The following is a 13,295-nucleotide window of genomic DNA, read 5'->3' on the forward strand; positions in this document are numbered from 1 at the left end:
GCTTAAGGACAACAGTTGCATGGACCGAAATTCACTAAAATATAAGGAACTTAATAAGGCAATAAAAAAAAAGATAAGACAAGACATAAGGGACTAAAATACCGAACAAATCGAAAATATTATATGGAAAATCAAGAGTATGAAAGTGTTAAAAGCTCTAAATAGGAAAGACCGACAACAAATGCACCTGGCAACAGATATAAATGGAATCACTATAAATGATAAAAATAATTTAATAAATATTATTGAATATTACTATTTATACAGAATTATACTCGTTCAACATAGAAAAACCAGAAAACCGCGGTATGGAAATGTTAAATGTAAATTCTGAACTACCAAAATTACTAAAGAGGATATTCTAAATGCCTTAAAATAGATGAAAGATGATAACAGATTAAGATCAACACAGAGGTCCATCGAACAAGCTATGTTAGGACTAAGCTGAAACGACATAAACGAAAATAAGGACGTGTGACGCTGGACGAAGGTGGAAGATGCAATTGGAAAAATTGCGCAAATAAAATGGAACTGAACATGACAAAGTAATGAAATGTGGACGCGAAACACTATACATTGGAGACCACACGAGCCCGGTCATACTAAAGCAAAACCACAAAAACGATGTAGACGACGTCAAAGCAAAAATGGGTAGATACTGGCACTAAATAGCACAAAACAGAGAGAAGTGAAGAACTCATGGGGAGACCTTTGTCCAGGGATGGATGCAAACAGACTGAAGAAGAAGACTATTTAAGCTACATTTGAATATGCGGCCCGCATAAAAAATTTTATTTTGAACATTGCCCGCCATCCGAAAAAGGTTGCCGACCCCTGCTCTACTGTATCACATTAAGAGATTTTTTTAAGTGATTAGGTCTTCATTGAACCACGTTTAGTCTGTCAATCATATTCTATCTAGGCAAATTGTATCTCTCTCTAGGCCAAATTCTTTTGCAAATTTTAATATGTAGTTGGAACATACATACATCTTAACCAGTGTTTGGCATTGCGGCTATTTAGCAAGGACAGGGAGTTCACTGCCGATGGACTGATAAGCCCGAAAACGTTCTAAATGTAAACCTTTTGGATTTTTAAAATTTTTTAAATTTTTTTAAAACCAACTACACCAGGGAGTTTTACTTCACGTTAAATTTTATTTAACTATAGATAGTATACAGCCAACCTTCGGGTATTATCCCGTTTTATTTAATCATCTTAACTCGCAGCTGGAGCGCACATAAAAGTAGTTTGGACTCCATCTTACTTCGGTATTTTAAGTAATGAGACTGCTAGCCATGCTGCAAAAAAGCAATTAAATCACCTTAAACTACAAGACTAATGATGTACCACACACACACCGTATATGTCCAATCTAAAATTTAGTTAAGAGAGATAGCTCTTCTTTTTATGGTGCCTATCCGTTACGGATATTGGACACTAACATGGCTATTCTGACTTTGTTGACTGCTGCCCTGAAAAGTCCGGTAGTGGTTAAGTTAAACCATTTTCGCAGGTTATGCAGCCAGGATATTCTTCTTCATCCTGGACCTCTTTTCCCATGCACTTTACCTTAAAGTATGGTCTGAAGTAGGTCATATCGTTGTTCATTGCGAATTATATGGCCCAGGTATTCCAGTTTGCGACGTTTTATGGTTACGACTAGTTCGCGCTCTTTACCCATTCTATGTAGAACTTCTTCGTTGGTAACTCTGTCTATCCAGGAAATCCTCAACATTCGTTTATAGCACCACATCTCAAATGCTTAGAGTCTCTTCACTGATGTGTCAGTTAAAGTCCATGACACCACGCCATATAAAAAAATCGAGAATACGTAGCATTTTAGTAAATGAACTTTTATTTCCAATTTTATATAGAGATAGCTCAAGGATTTAATTTATTTCTGAGAGCATCACTATCCTTTTCGTTTCTTACCAAAACGTACGTTTCTGGTTGTTACCATAATGTTTTATTTCCGGCGTAAAAGATCTATAGTGTTTCTGTACTTTAGATTTCTCTTAGTCTACAATTAAATGTTTGTGGTACTGGTAGGGAGGAGGGTTGACAAATGACAGATATTGTCTTCTTCTAGTACCGACTCCGCTAACGAAGGTTGGCTATAACCATTGAATTTTTTTTCTATCTTCTGATTTTCTTAAAATAATCTGTGTGTTTATTATGTGTGAGGACATTACAAGAAGAAAGAACGATGCATATAAACAGATGCAGCAAAGAAGAACCCGAGAAAAACAACAAAAATATAAAGACCTTAGAAGAGAAGTGTTCATAGAAGAAAAAAGAGAATTTATGAAAATAGAATACTGGAAGAACTTGAGGCATTAAAACATAAAAATCAAACAAAAAAATTATATAAAACTCTGAATAATGCAAGAAAGGAATTCAAACCAAGGCTAAGACTATGTAAAGATAAGGAGGGGCTCATACTCAATACAAAAGAAGAAATATTGAAAAGGTGGGTGAAACACTATAAAGAACTACTTACCATCGAAGTAGAAGATCCAAATCAACCACCCCCCAGGAGCAACTAACAATACACCATTAGACCCTCCATCAATTCAAGAAGTACGGGATGCAATAAAACACCTAAAAAATAATAAATCTCCAGGAAGTGATGGTATATCCGCGGAACCTATTAAATATGGAGGTGCTACTCTGACTAATCAAATATATAAAATAATACTGAGATCCTTGAATGAGGAACAAATCCCGGAAGAGTGGTGTGTTGGAATCGTTTGCCCGCTACACAAAAAGCGTGATCAATTGGAATGTAAAAACTATAGGGGAATAACCCTCCTTAATACAGCTTACAAAATATTTTCGAGTATCTTATACGGTCACCTAAGTGCACATTCAGAGGAGCTTCTTGGAGAATATCAAAGTAGTTTTAGGCCTGGTCGATCAACAACAGACCAGATCTTTGTGCTAAGGCAAAATACTGGAAAAAACCAATGAATTCAATATCGACACACACCATCTTTTTGTAGATTTTAAATCGGCCTATGATAGTGTCCTGAGAAATAAATTGTACGAAGCCATGGATGAATTCCACACCCCTGATAAACTGATAAGATTGGTTAAGGCTACAATGCGTAAAGTCGTTTGCAAAGTCGAAATACAGGGTGAACAATCACAGGCGTTTGAAACGAATGTTGGGTTGCGACAGGGAGATGCGCTGGCGTGTCTCCTCTTTAACATAGCTCTGGAAAAGGCGGTCAAAGATGCCCAAATAGACAACAGAGGAAATATTTTTAATAAATCATCCCAAATTTTGGCATATGCAGATGACGTGGACCTAGTTGCCCGCACAACACACAAACTAGAAGAAATGTATACCACCTTCTCAAATGTCTCGACAAATATGGGCCTGAAAGTAAAAGAGGAGAAAACTAAGATGATGGCATCAACACTCAACAATAGAGCCAGAAACATCAGTCACCAATTCACTGTTGATAACTCTACCTTTAAAATGGTGGACAAATTCACATACTCCCTGATCACCAAGGAGAACGTCATGACGGAAGAAATCAAGCGAAGGATAATCCTAGCGAACAAATGCTATTTTGGACTGAGTAGACATATGAGAAGCAGAAACTTAAGCCAAAAAAACAAAAATAACCATATACAAAACCCTTATACAACCAGTGTTGACATGTGGATCGGAGACATGGACCATCTCCAAGGCAGATGAAAACCTTCTGCTTATATTTGAACGAAGGATCCTGAGAGGAATATTCGGTGGCATCTGTGAAAATGGTATTTGGAGGAGGAGGTACAACTACGAGGTATACCACAGATATAAACATATATTTGGTGGTAAAGACGTAGTATATCTTATAAGAATAGGAAGACGAAGATGGGCAGGACATCTAGCAAATTCACAGCATAACAACCCTCCTAGAAGAATCCTTATGTTACAACCTGTGGGAAGTAGAAATAGAGGTAGGCCAAAACTTAGATGGAAGGATGGTGTAGATGAGGATGGGAGAAAAATAGGCGCAGCAAACTGGCAACGGTTGGCAATGGATAGGACTGACTGGTGTAATAGACTTGGGAAGGTCGAGGCTTTTTCATAGGGCTGTAGCACCATTGATGATGATGATCTGTGTGTTTAGCCCGGTCCAGTCGCGAATGTTTTTCAAACAGGACATTTATCGTCCATCAGGACCCTTTTTTACTTCGGTTTTACCCTTCATAATCAGCTGCAACCACTCGTGTTTATCATTTCTAAGTATGTGCCCAAGTATGCTGACTTTCTCCTTTTAATGTTATTCAAAAGTTCTCTGTCCATTCCCATTCATTGCAACACCATTTAGTTCGTAATATGGTCGGTCCATGGTATTTTCAAAATTCTCCTAAAAACCACATCTCAAAAGCTTCCAGCTTTCTCATTAAGTCAACATTAACTGTCCAAGCTTCGGCACCTTAGAATAGTGTGGATGTAACATTCTACTATGCGATATCGGATTTGTCGTTTGAGTATTCTATTACTCAGAAATTTCCTCATCTTCAAAAAGGCTGAAAGGCTATTCTTTGAAATGACCCCTTTGGTTTGGATTGGCCAACCTTGTATATATATTTTATAGACACACATATAGATATACCTATATAGGTACAAAGAGGGAATAAATTAATTTTTTTAGAAAAAGGGAGTTTTTTAAGAGAAATCCCGAAACAGGTTGATTTTTATTTTTAAATTATGATTTTTTGGCATACATTTTATGATACTAGTGACGTCATATATCTGGGCGTGATTGGGGTTTTTTAAATAAGAATAGGGGTCATGTGATAGCTCAGTTGAAAGGTTATTCAATTATCTATTGAGTAATATAAATACTAACATAATGATTTATACAGGGTGTTCAAAAATTTTTTTAAATTAAATTAATTGACACAAAAAGAAGAATGTATGTAATTTATTTAATTCAAAATACATTTTACTGCTGTCAGAAAATAGAAAAAAATGTTTGTTTGACAAAAGATTACGTTTCGCTTAAATTAATTATTCAAACTGCCACCCACCTGCCTCTTGGCAAATTGAACGTTTAATTTAAGCGAAAAGCAATAATTTGTCATAGAAAATTTTTTTTTTCTGTTTTCTGTCAGCAGTAAAATGTATTTTGAATTAAATAAATTACACACATTCTTCTTTTTGTGTGAATTAATTTAATTAAAAAATATTTTTTTTTTGTCCAACCTGTACAAATAATTATGGTAATGTTTATATTACGGAAAAGAGAATTAAATTACCTTTCAAATGAACTAAAACACGACCACTTTTCCTATTTAAAAAATTCATCGATGACGTCATCACGCCCAGGTGGATGACGTCACTAGCATGATATATATGTCAAAAAATCATAATTTAACAATAAAAATCGACCTATTTCGGGATTTCTGTCTAAAATTTCCGATTCTTGTAAAAATGCACCTCATATTTTTATTGCACAATTTTGCCTCTCACTATATACATATATTATTATTAGTGAAAGTTCAACAGACGTGAAAGACAAAGTTTTAATGTTCCAAAATATATTAAATACGAGAGCCCAAATGTGTCCATTGAGGGAAGTAATTAGAGCGCACATAATGAATGTGAAAATGAACTAAAAGCAGACCTGGAATTGTTAATTAAACAATAATACTTATTTGCTGATCTTTTACCTGAATGCGCAAATATTTCTCCATTAATTTTGGCACAAAGATTGTTTGCAGTAGCTTTATTATTATTTTCAATTTAATAATGTAGAACATCAAGCACCAGTCCTGGATTAAAAAATAATTCGTATCTTCCGTTTTATGTTTGTTTCGAAAAGATTAGTTGAATATCTATTTCCGTATTTTGCAAAGAAGTGTCTTATACTTCAAACATTAATCAAACTTTATTTTTGTATAGCAGACGTTTCTATTAATGTTAGTTTTTACTACTTTGAGTTTTATAAAAGGGTATTATTTTTAGAAAGCTTAATAGTGTTCAAAAGGAAAAGAATAATAACAAAGAACATTACAAAAAATGTTTATTAAGTTTGCTGGGACGTCAACTACAAACAGTCCGTTTAAAATCATTTTCATGGAGTTGGTAGATCAATTAGAGATGAACGATATATGAATGAATAAGAAAAGAAATACGTAATGGCACTGTAATGTGAATTAACTAAATATATAGAGGCGGATGCTATAGAAAATATGGTATAGGTTTTGAGGTACATAACCCCCTCAACAACTGGGCTTTTATAGACAACAAATTGAATTCAATTTTTCTTATGAATCTTTTGAAAATGATATCCTGAGTAAAAGTCGAAAATGCATATTCTTTTTAGGTAAAAATGTAAGTGGCTAGTCCCATGTAAACACAATATTTATTTTAGACATGCCACAGGAAAATACTTTCAGAACCTCACCTCTTAGAAACAAGTTTCCAATGAATTGAATGAATGAATCAATGAATGAATGAATGAACGAACGAAGAAGCATAACCCCGTTTAGGCTTATGCTTCTTCAGGGTACGGAATCTCCCTTTCAGGAGCGTGGGGGTGGCATTTAAGAATACCTAATACAGGTTGAGAAGCAAAACTGCTGAAGGTGTGTAGGGGTCGATTTCCCATACCTGAGTTAATCTATGGTTCAATTGATTGGGGTTCATCCTTGAACTGCGGTTTTATTTGGAAAAGCAATTTTCATTGTCAGTTGACGTTCTACAGCTTTCGAGAAATTCCAATAGATGGTGTAAAGAAAAAAACTATCGCCTTTGTGTATAACCTTTTTATGCTGTTTCTGAATAAAGTTAAATTTAAGTAAAAATGTATACCATTTTTATTCAGCTGCAATGCGAAAGCAAAACAATCTTACTTTTCAATTAGAATACGGAGTGCAGTCCAGTCCCTTTAATCGCGATTTTCGGCACTTATTGGAGCCTCATCGGAAAGAACGTAGGCACTGTTCTCCATATTTTAACTGATTCGCATCGAGAGCTCTTCCCACCCATTGCAACCGAAGTGATGATAGTAGGTGGCTAGCGCCATCTGGCATTGAAAGACGAAGTAGTTTTCAATCCTAATAGTAAATTAATAATATTGAAAAATATTAAAAACATTACTAAAAGATTTTTAAATTGAAAACTTATTGGTACACTTTCCCGGTAACACCTCCAAGACTTCTACAATTTGCAAGTCAAATGGATGCTGCAGTGAAGACGAGAGGGAAGGAATTCTACACTATGCAATTCACATCCCCCGTCTGCAGCTGGTAAAGTTCCAACGGAAAAATGCACCTAGTTACTCTACGGAGTAATACGACAATAAAATAAAAATGTATACCATTTTTATTCAGTTGCAATGCGAAGGCAAAACAATCTTACTTTTCAATTAGAATACGGAGTGCAGTCCAGTCCTTTTAATCGCGATTTTCGGCTCTCATTGGAGCCTCAGCGGAAAGAACGTAGGCACTGTTCTCCATATTTTAACTGATTCGCATCGAGAGCTCTTCCCACCCATTGCAACCGAAGTGATGATAGTAGGTTGCTAGCGCCATCTGCCATTGAAAGACGAAGTAGTTTTCAATCCTAATAGTAAATTAATAATATTGAAAAATATTAAAAACATTACTAAAAGATTTTTAAATTGAAAACTTATTGGTACACTTTCCTGGTGACACCTCCAAGACTTCTACAATTTGCAAGTCAAATGGATGCTGCAGTGAAGACGAGAGGGACGGAATTCTACACTATGCAATTCACATCCCCCGTCTGCAGCTGGTATGGGGAGTGTGAATTGCATAGTGTAGAATTCCTTCCCTCTCGTCTTCACTGCAGCATCCATTTGACTTGCAAATTGTAGAAGTCATGGAGGTGTCACCAGGAAAGTGTACCAATAAGTTTTCAATTTAAAAATCTTTTAGTAATGTTAATATTTTTCAATATTATTAATTTACTATTAGGATTGAAAACTGCTTCGTCTTAAATTTAAGTATTTATAGTCAAACAGTCATTTTAATAATTATAAATAAATGTAATAAAAAACAAAAATAAAGTTATCGTTTATCGTTAGGCTTAATATAATATAATAGGTTATATTTATATGATGACAGCGTTTCATGTCAAGTTGCAATAATAGAGCGCATGCGTAATCATTGAAATCATCTGAACTTTGGTTCTGAACGCCCGAATTTCAGCGTTCAAGCTGAACGTAGTTTAAATTGCCATCGGTTGAACGTGAATTGAGAAAGACGATTTTGACTTAACACGGACGTTCACTAAAAGGTCAGGTTAAACATGTTACCATCAGCGAAGACGCCATGATGTTATTAGTGTACTTAGAACCGGCTCTTGGATTCAGCTTAAGTTATCTGCGATATATTAGAGGGAATTATTGTTGTATGTCGTAATACTCATCCGGAAGTTCGTTTCTGGCCAATTGTAGAAGATTGGCTGGAGGGAAGGGAACTTTATTTCTGGATTTCCTGGTGAGTATGTTGGCGTAATAGGAGCCAAAGGCTAAATCAAAATAATCTGAGGGAAGCGGTTTCAAAGAAAATAATAAACCAAGGCTCCGAAATACTACCAGAGATAACCACTAGTGAAATCCGTCAAGCACTGAGAAAAATGAAAAATGGAAAATCACCAGATAAAGATGGAGTCGTAATAGAGGCCATTAAAAGCGGAGGCCACATTCTTATAGGTAAAATAAAAAATTTCTTTACCTTATGCCTTCATCTTATACCTGAAAAATGGAAAAACTCAGTAACAATACTTTTGCATAAGAAGGGAGATAAGACAGACTTAGAACATTACAGACCCATTAGCCTGCTAAACCACTTATACAAACTCTTTACAAAAGTAGTGACATCAAGAGTAGAAAAGAAGCTAGATTTTTACCAGCCAAAAGAACAAGCTGGATTTCGATCAAACTTTGGAACAAACGACCATCTGCAGGCAGTAAGGTTACTAATTGAAAAGTCAATAGAATATAATAAGCCCCTTGTTCCAGCATTCGTGAATTTTCATAAAGCCTTTGACACGATAGAGCTGGATAGCATTTTAGAAGCTCTAAATGAATGCCGCATTGACTATCGTTACAGTACACTCATCTATAATATTTATAAAGAGGCAACAATGAGTGTTAAATTACATGATAAAACCAAACAAATAAGCATAGAACACTTTCGCCAAAACTATTCATAACTGTTCTGGAATATATGCCTTTAAGATGCTCAACTGGGACAATAAAGGAATAACAATAGACGGAGAAAAGTTAAAACATTTTCGTTTTGCAGATGACGTAGTCCTTATAACTGATGACCTAGGAGAAGTAAAATAAATGCTAAATGAGTTAGATGCTATCTGCTGGAAAATAGGCCTGAAAATGAACTTTTCTAAAACTAAATGTATGACTAATCTGATTCCTAACGGACAGCTGATTATACGTGAACAAGAAGTAGAACTAGTGGAAAAGTACATTTACTTGGGTCATAAAATTAGAATTGGCAGAGATAACCAAACATGCGAAATAAAAAGAAGATTAACTCTTGCTTGGGCAGCCTACGGAGCTCTGAGAGACATATTTAGGAGCAGTATACCGATCATCGGTTTAAAAATACAAGTGTTTGATCAATGTCTGCTGCCGGTAATGACATATGGAGCAGAGACACTGACTCTAACCAAGGCAACAGCGTCGAAAATGCGGGTTGCTCAAAGGCGTATGGAAAGATCCATGCTGGGTGTAACCCTACGGGATAAAATGAAGATCTCAGACAAAGAACCGGTATCGCAGATGTTATAGAACGTATCACCAGGCTCAAATGGAACTGGGCAGGACACGTCGCCAGGCTGAAAGATTCAAGATGGACACGAAAACTGATGGAGTGGAGACCAAGAGAAGATAAACGCAGTAGAGGAAGGCCGCCTACACTATGGACAGGTGATATCAGGCGGATTATTAAAAACTGGTAACAATCAGCACAAAACCGTGAAGTGTGGAAACAATTGGGGGAGACCTATGTCCAGCAGTGGACGTGAATTGATTGGATGATGATGATGATGTTGGCGTAGCTATTACAAGACATTTTGAGGTCATGTTTAGCTCTGATGTTGGAGCCATTTATCGTACGTCGTACATACTACGCAAATTCTCTCCTATGTTGGGGAGATTTTTGCGAGTGGATTTACTAATACCGATGGATACCACCAGTGCTTTCTGAGGCACTTTTTGAGTATTCTACGTTCAGTAGAAGCGATGGCGTTGTTATATTTGGTATTAAGTGACGCCTAGAGACACGCCCTGTAGTAGACAACTAGCCTTGTGTAGGTTTTGTAGGTGTATAGGAGAGTTCGGCTTGATGTGCCTACAAATTTTCCAGATAGCACTCCCAGGAAACCGTCTCTTTTCTTTACCTTTTTTAAGGTGTTTTCGATATCAGTTTTCCAGTTGAGAGTCCTGATAAAGTGAACTCCCATATAGACCACCGATGAACGAAATTATAGTTCTTCTCCCAGAAGAGTTAACATACCCTATTCGTTTTTGATGCTATTAGAATGTCTGAAGACAATCATTTGGGTTTTTGTTGGATTAAGGTAACTCTCCATTTGTTACACCACCTGACCATTTTGTTTAACTGGGTTTGGGCCCCTGTCAAATACAGAGGGTTATAGCTGCGTACCATATACAGTACCTGTAGTAAAAATGAATTATCATCGGCTTACAGTTAGTAGGATACTCTCGGTTCCATTAATGGAGTGGGTGACGTCACTGTTGCAGACTGTGCATAATATAGGAGCTAAAATTGAACATTGTGGGACTCCAGCTAGTGGAGTGAATGATGCATGTGGTTAGTTGTTTGGCGACTTTGACGCGTATTGTCTTTTCTATTGTTTCTTTTGCCACATGCTTATGGGCAGAAAAATACACGAGGCGACGTGCAGTTTTTTGACTCTATTGTATTCGAATTGTTACTTCCTTTACTAGGAAACTGTATATACTGAAAACGTACTAGAAACCAGATAAGCGTTATAATTTGCTGTTAATGTGATGGCTCAAAATGCATGGATATAAATGTGGGTGTGCGTGTTTGTTACGTTTATTTTGAAAAAGCATTTGACAAAGTAAGACATGAAAAATTAGTCCAAATTCTAAAGACACACAACATAGACAAACAGGACTTGTTCATTAATAAATTGTTATTATACACAATATATGATGTCTGCTGATGACACTATATATTTTTAAAACGAAAGTTCTTACTCTATTTTAAGGCCTTAAACGAGTATTTGTTTTTAATTAAATGTTAAATTAAGGATTGACGGTAAATTTCACATTTTTTATTTTCTATGGTAATTTCAATTTTTCAAATATATATTTTATATCTTCTTTTTGTTTTAGGTAAGTTCTTTAAACTGATGTAAATACGTAAATGGAACTTGCTGGTAAGTAATTTTATATGCTGTTATATTACTTTAAGAATAATAATAAACCTTATAGTCCAGGCGCATCTGTTTTGAGATGGACGATGAGAGGTGACTCATATTTTTTTTGCAGAAATTGCTTAAATTTAACTCATATAATAATAATTGAGTTATCCTTCCACTCAAAAAGGTCCGGAACATTGTTTAAATAATCAAAATGTCAAAAAATGAAGGAAAAATTCGATTTTTTTCTTCGTTTTTTGATTATAACTTTAAAAGTATTCACTTTCGAGAAAAGTTACACTGACATAAAAGTTGCGTAATTAAATTTCCTACAAATATACAATTAAATATATGATTGGCTAAAAATTTTAAAAATTGTCACCCTGGTTGCAAAATAGCAATAATTGCGAAAAAACCATAAAAAAAACAAGTAACAAATTTAACTCATATAATAATAATTGAGTTATCCTTCCACTCAAAAAGGTCCGGAACATTGTTTAAATAATCAAAATGTCAAAAAATGAAGGAAAAATTCGATTTTTTTCTTCGTTTTTTGATTATAACTTTAAAAGTATTCACTTTCGAGAAAAGTTACACTGACATAAAAGTTGCGTAATTAAATTTCCTACAATATAGGATTGGCTAAAAATTTTAAAAATTGTCACCCTGGTTGCAAAATAGCAATAATTGCGAAAAACCATAAAAAAAAACAAGTATTCGCATTTTACGTTTTTCAACAATTTATGCTATACTTAAGACCTTCATATTTTACCCAAAAAAACTTTATCTACTCTATGTCATATTATGTATAAGTTTTTAGTTTGTGAAAACTGTTATTATAGATAGCAGTGCGTGAAGGGTTTAAAGTGTGCGTGAAGTAACAATGTATTTTAAATGGGATTTACTTCTTCGCACACTTTCAATGGGTTTTTTGGCACACTTTCATATAATCAAATATCCTTAATTTTCGAGTTGTCATGGTGATGACAATATGAGCAATGACTTACAACAAAATTTTTGACAGTTTTGTGGTTTGAAAGTAGTTAGGATTTTTAAATGTCAAAGTTCTAAAAATTGTAGAATAGAAATGAATTCTAGTGACGAAGAGCTACAGTTTTTTTATTTGTTTATCGTAGATAAAATATTGTACGAAACTGTGCGTGAAGTACTTTTTGCGAACTTTCGCGATGTACTCACGGTTTTTAGAGCACTCGCTCCGTTGTCGCTCGTGCTCGAAAAACCGCGGGCGTTCGCAAAAAGCATACTTCACGAACTGTTTCATAAATAACTATTATGATATAATAAAATAATACTGTAAGTTTCGTTAAGATCGGTTGAACAAATTTTGCAAAATAAATTTTGCAATCCAGCTTTAGCAAAAAAAATTCATTTTTCAAAATGTTTCAGGACTAAAAATAAAGTAGATATCAAGTTCAATTTTTGTTACATATAGAAGAATACTGTACCTTTCATTTTCAATTTACAAAATTAAAATCGGTTAATTACCACGGCGTCAGGAATTTTTTTAAATAAACATTAATTTTTGGTGCTACACGCAGAACAGCGGTGTTCGATTCACACAAGTTGATTTCCACCAAAATTTCTTCCAATCTTTATCTAATATATTATTTTCCTACTCTATATTTTGTTCTATTTTAATATTTCAATTCCACAAAAATCAAACTAATTTGATTATTGTTTGTGAAATATTGTTTAAACAATTGCATGTTTAAAAATAATAAGGTCATTGGAATGCTCAATCAGAGCAAACGTATCCGCTGTCATGCGCGTAGCACCAAAAATTAATGTTTATTAAAAAAAATGACGCCGTGGTAGTTAACCGATTTTAATTTTGCAAATTGCAAATAAAAGGTACAGT

Source organism: Diabrotica virgifera, chromosome 6 (genome assembly GCF_917563875.1).
Source record: "Diabrotica virgifera virgifera chromosome 6, PGI_DIABVI_V3a".
Classification (NCBI taxonomy): domain Eukaryota; kingdom Metazoa; phylum Arthropoda; class Insecta; order Coleoptera; family Chrysomelidae; genus Diabrotica; species Diabrotica virgifera.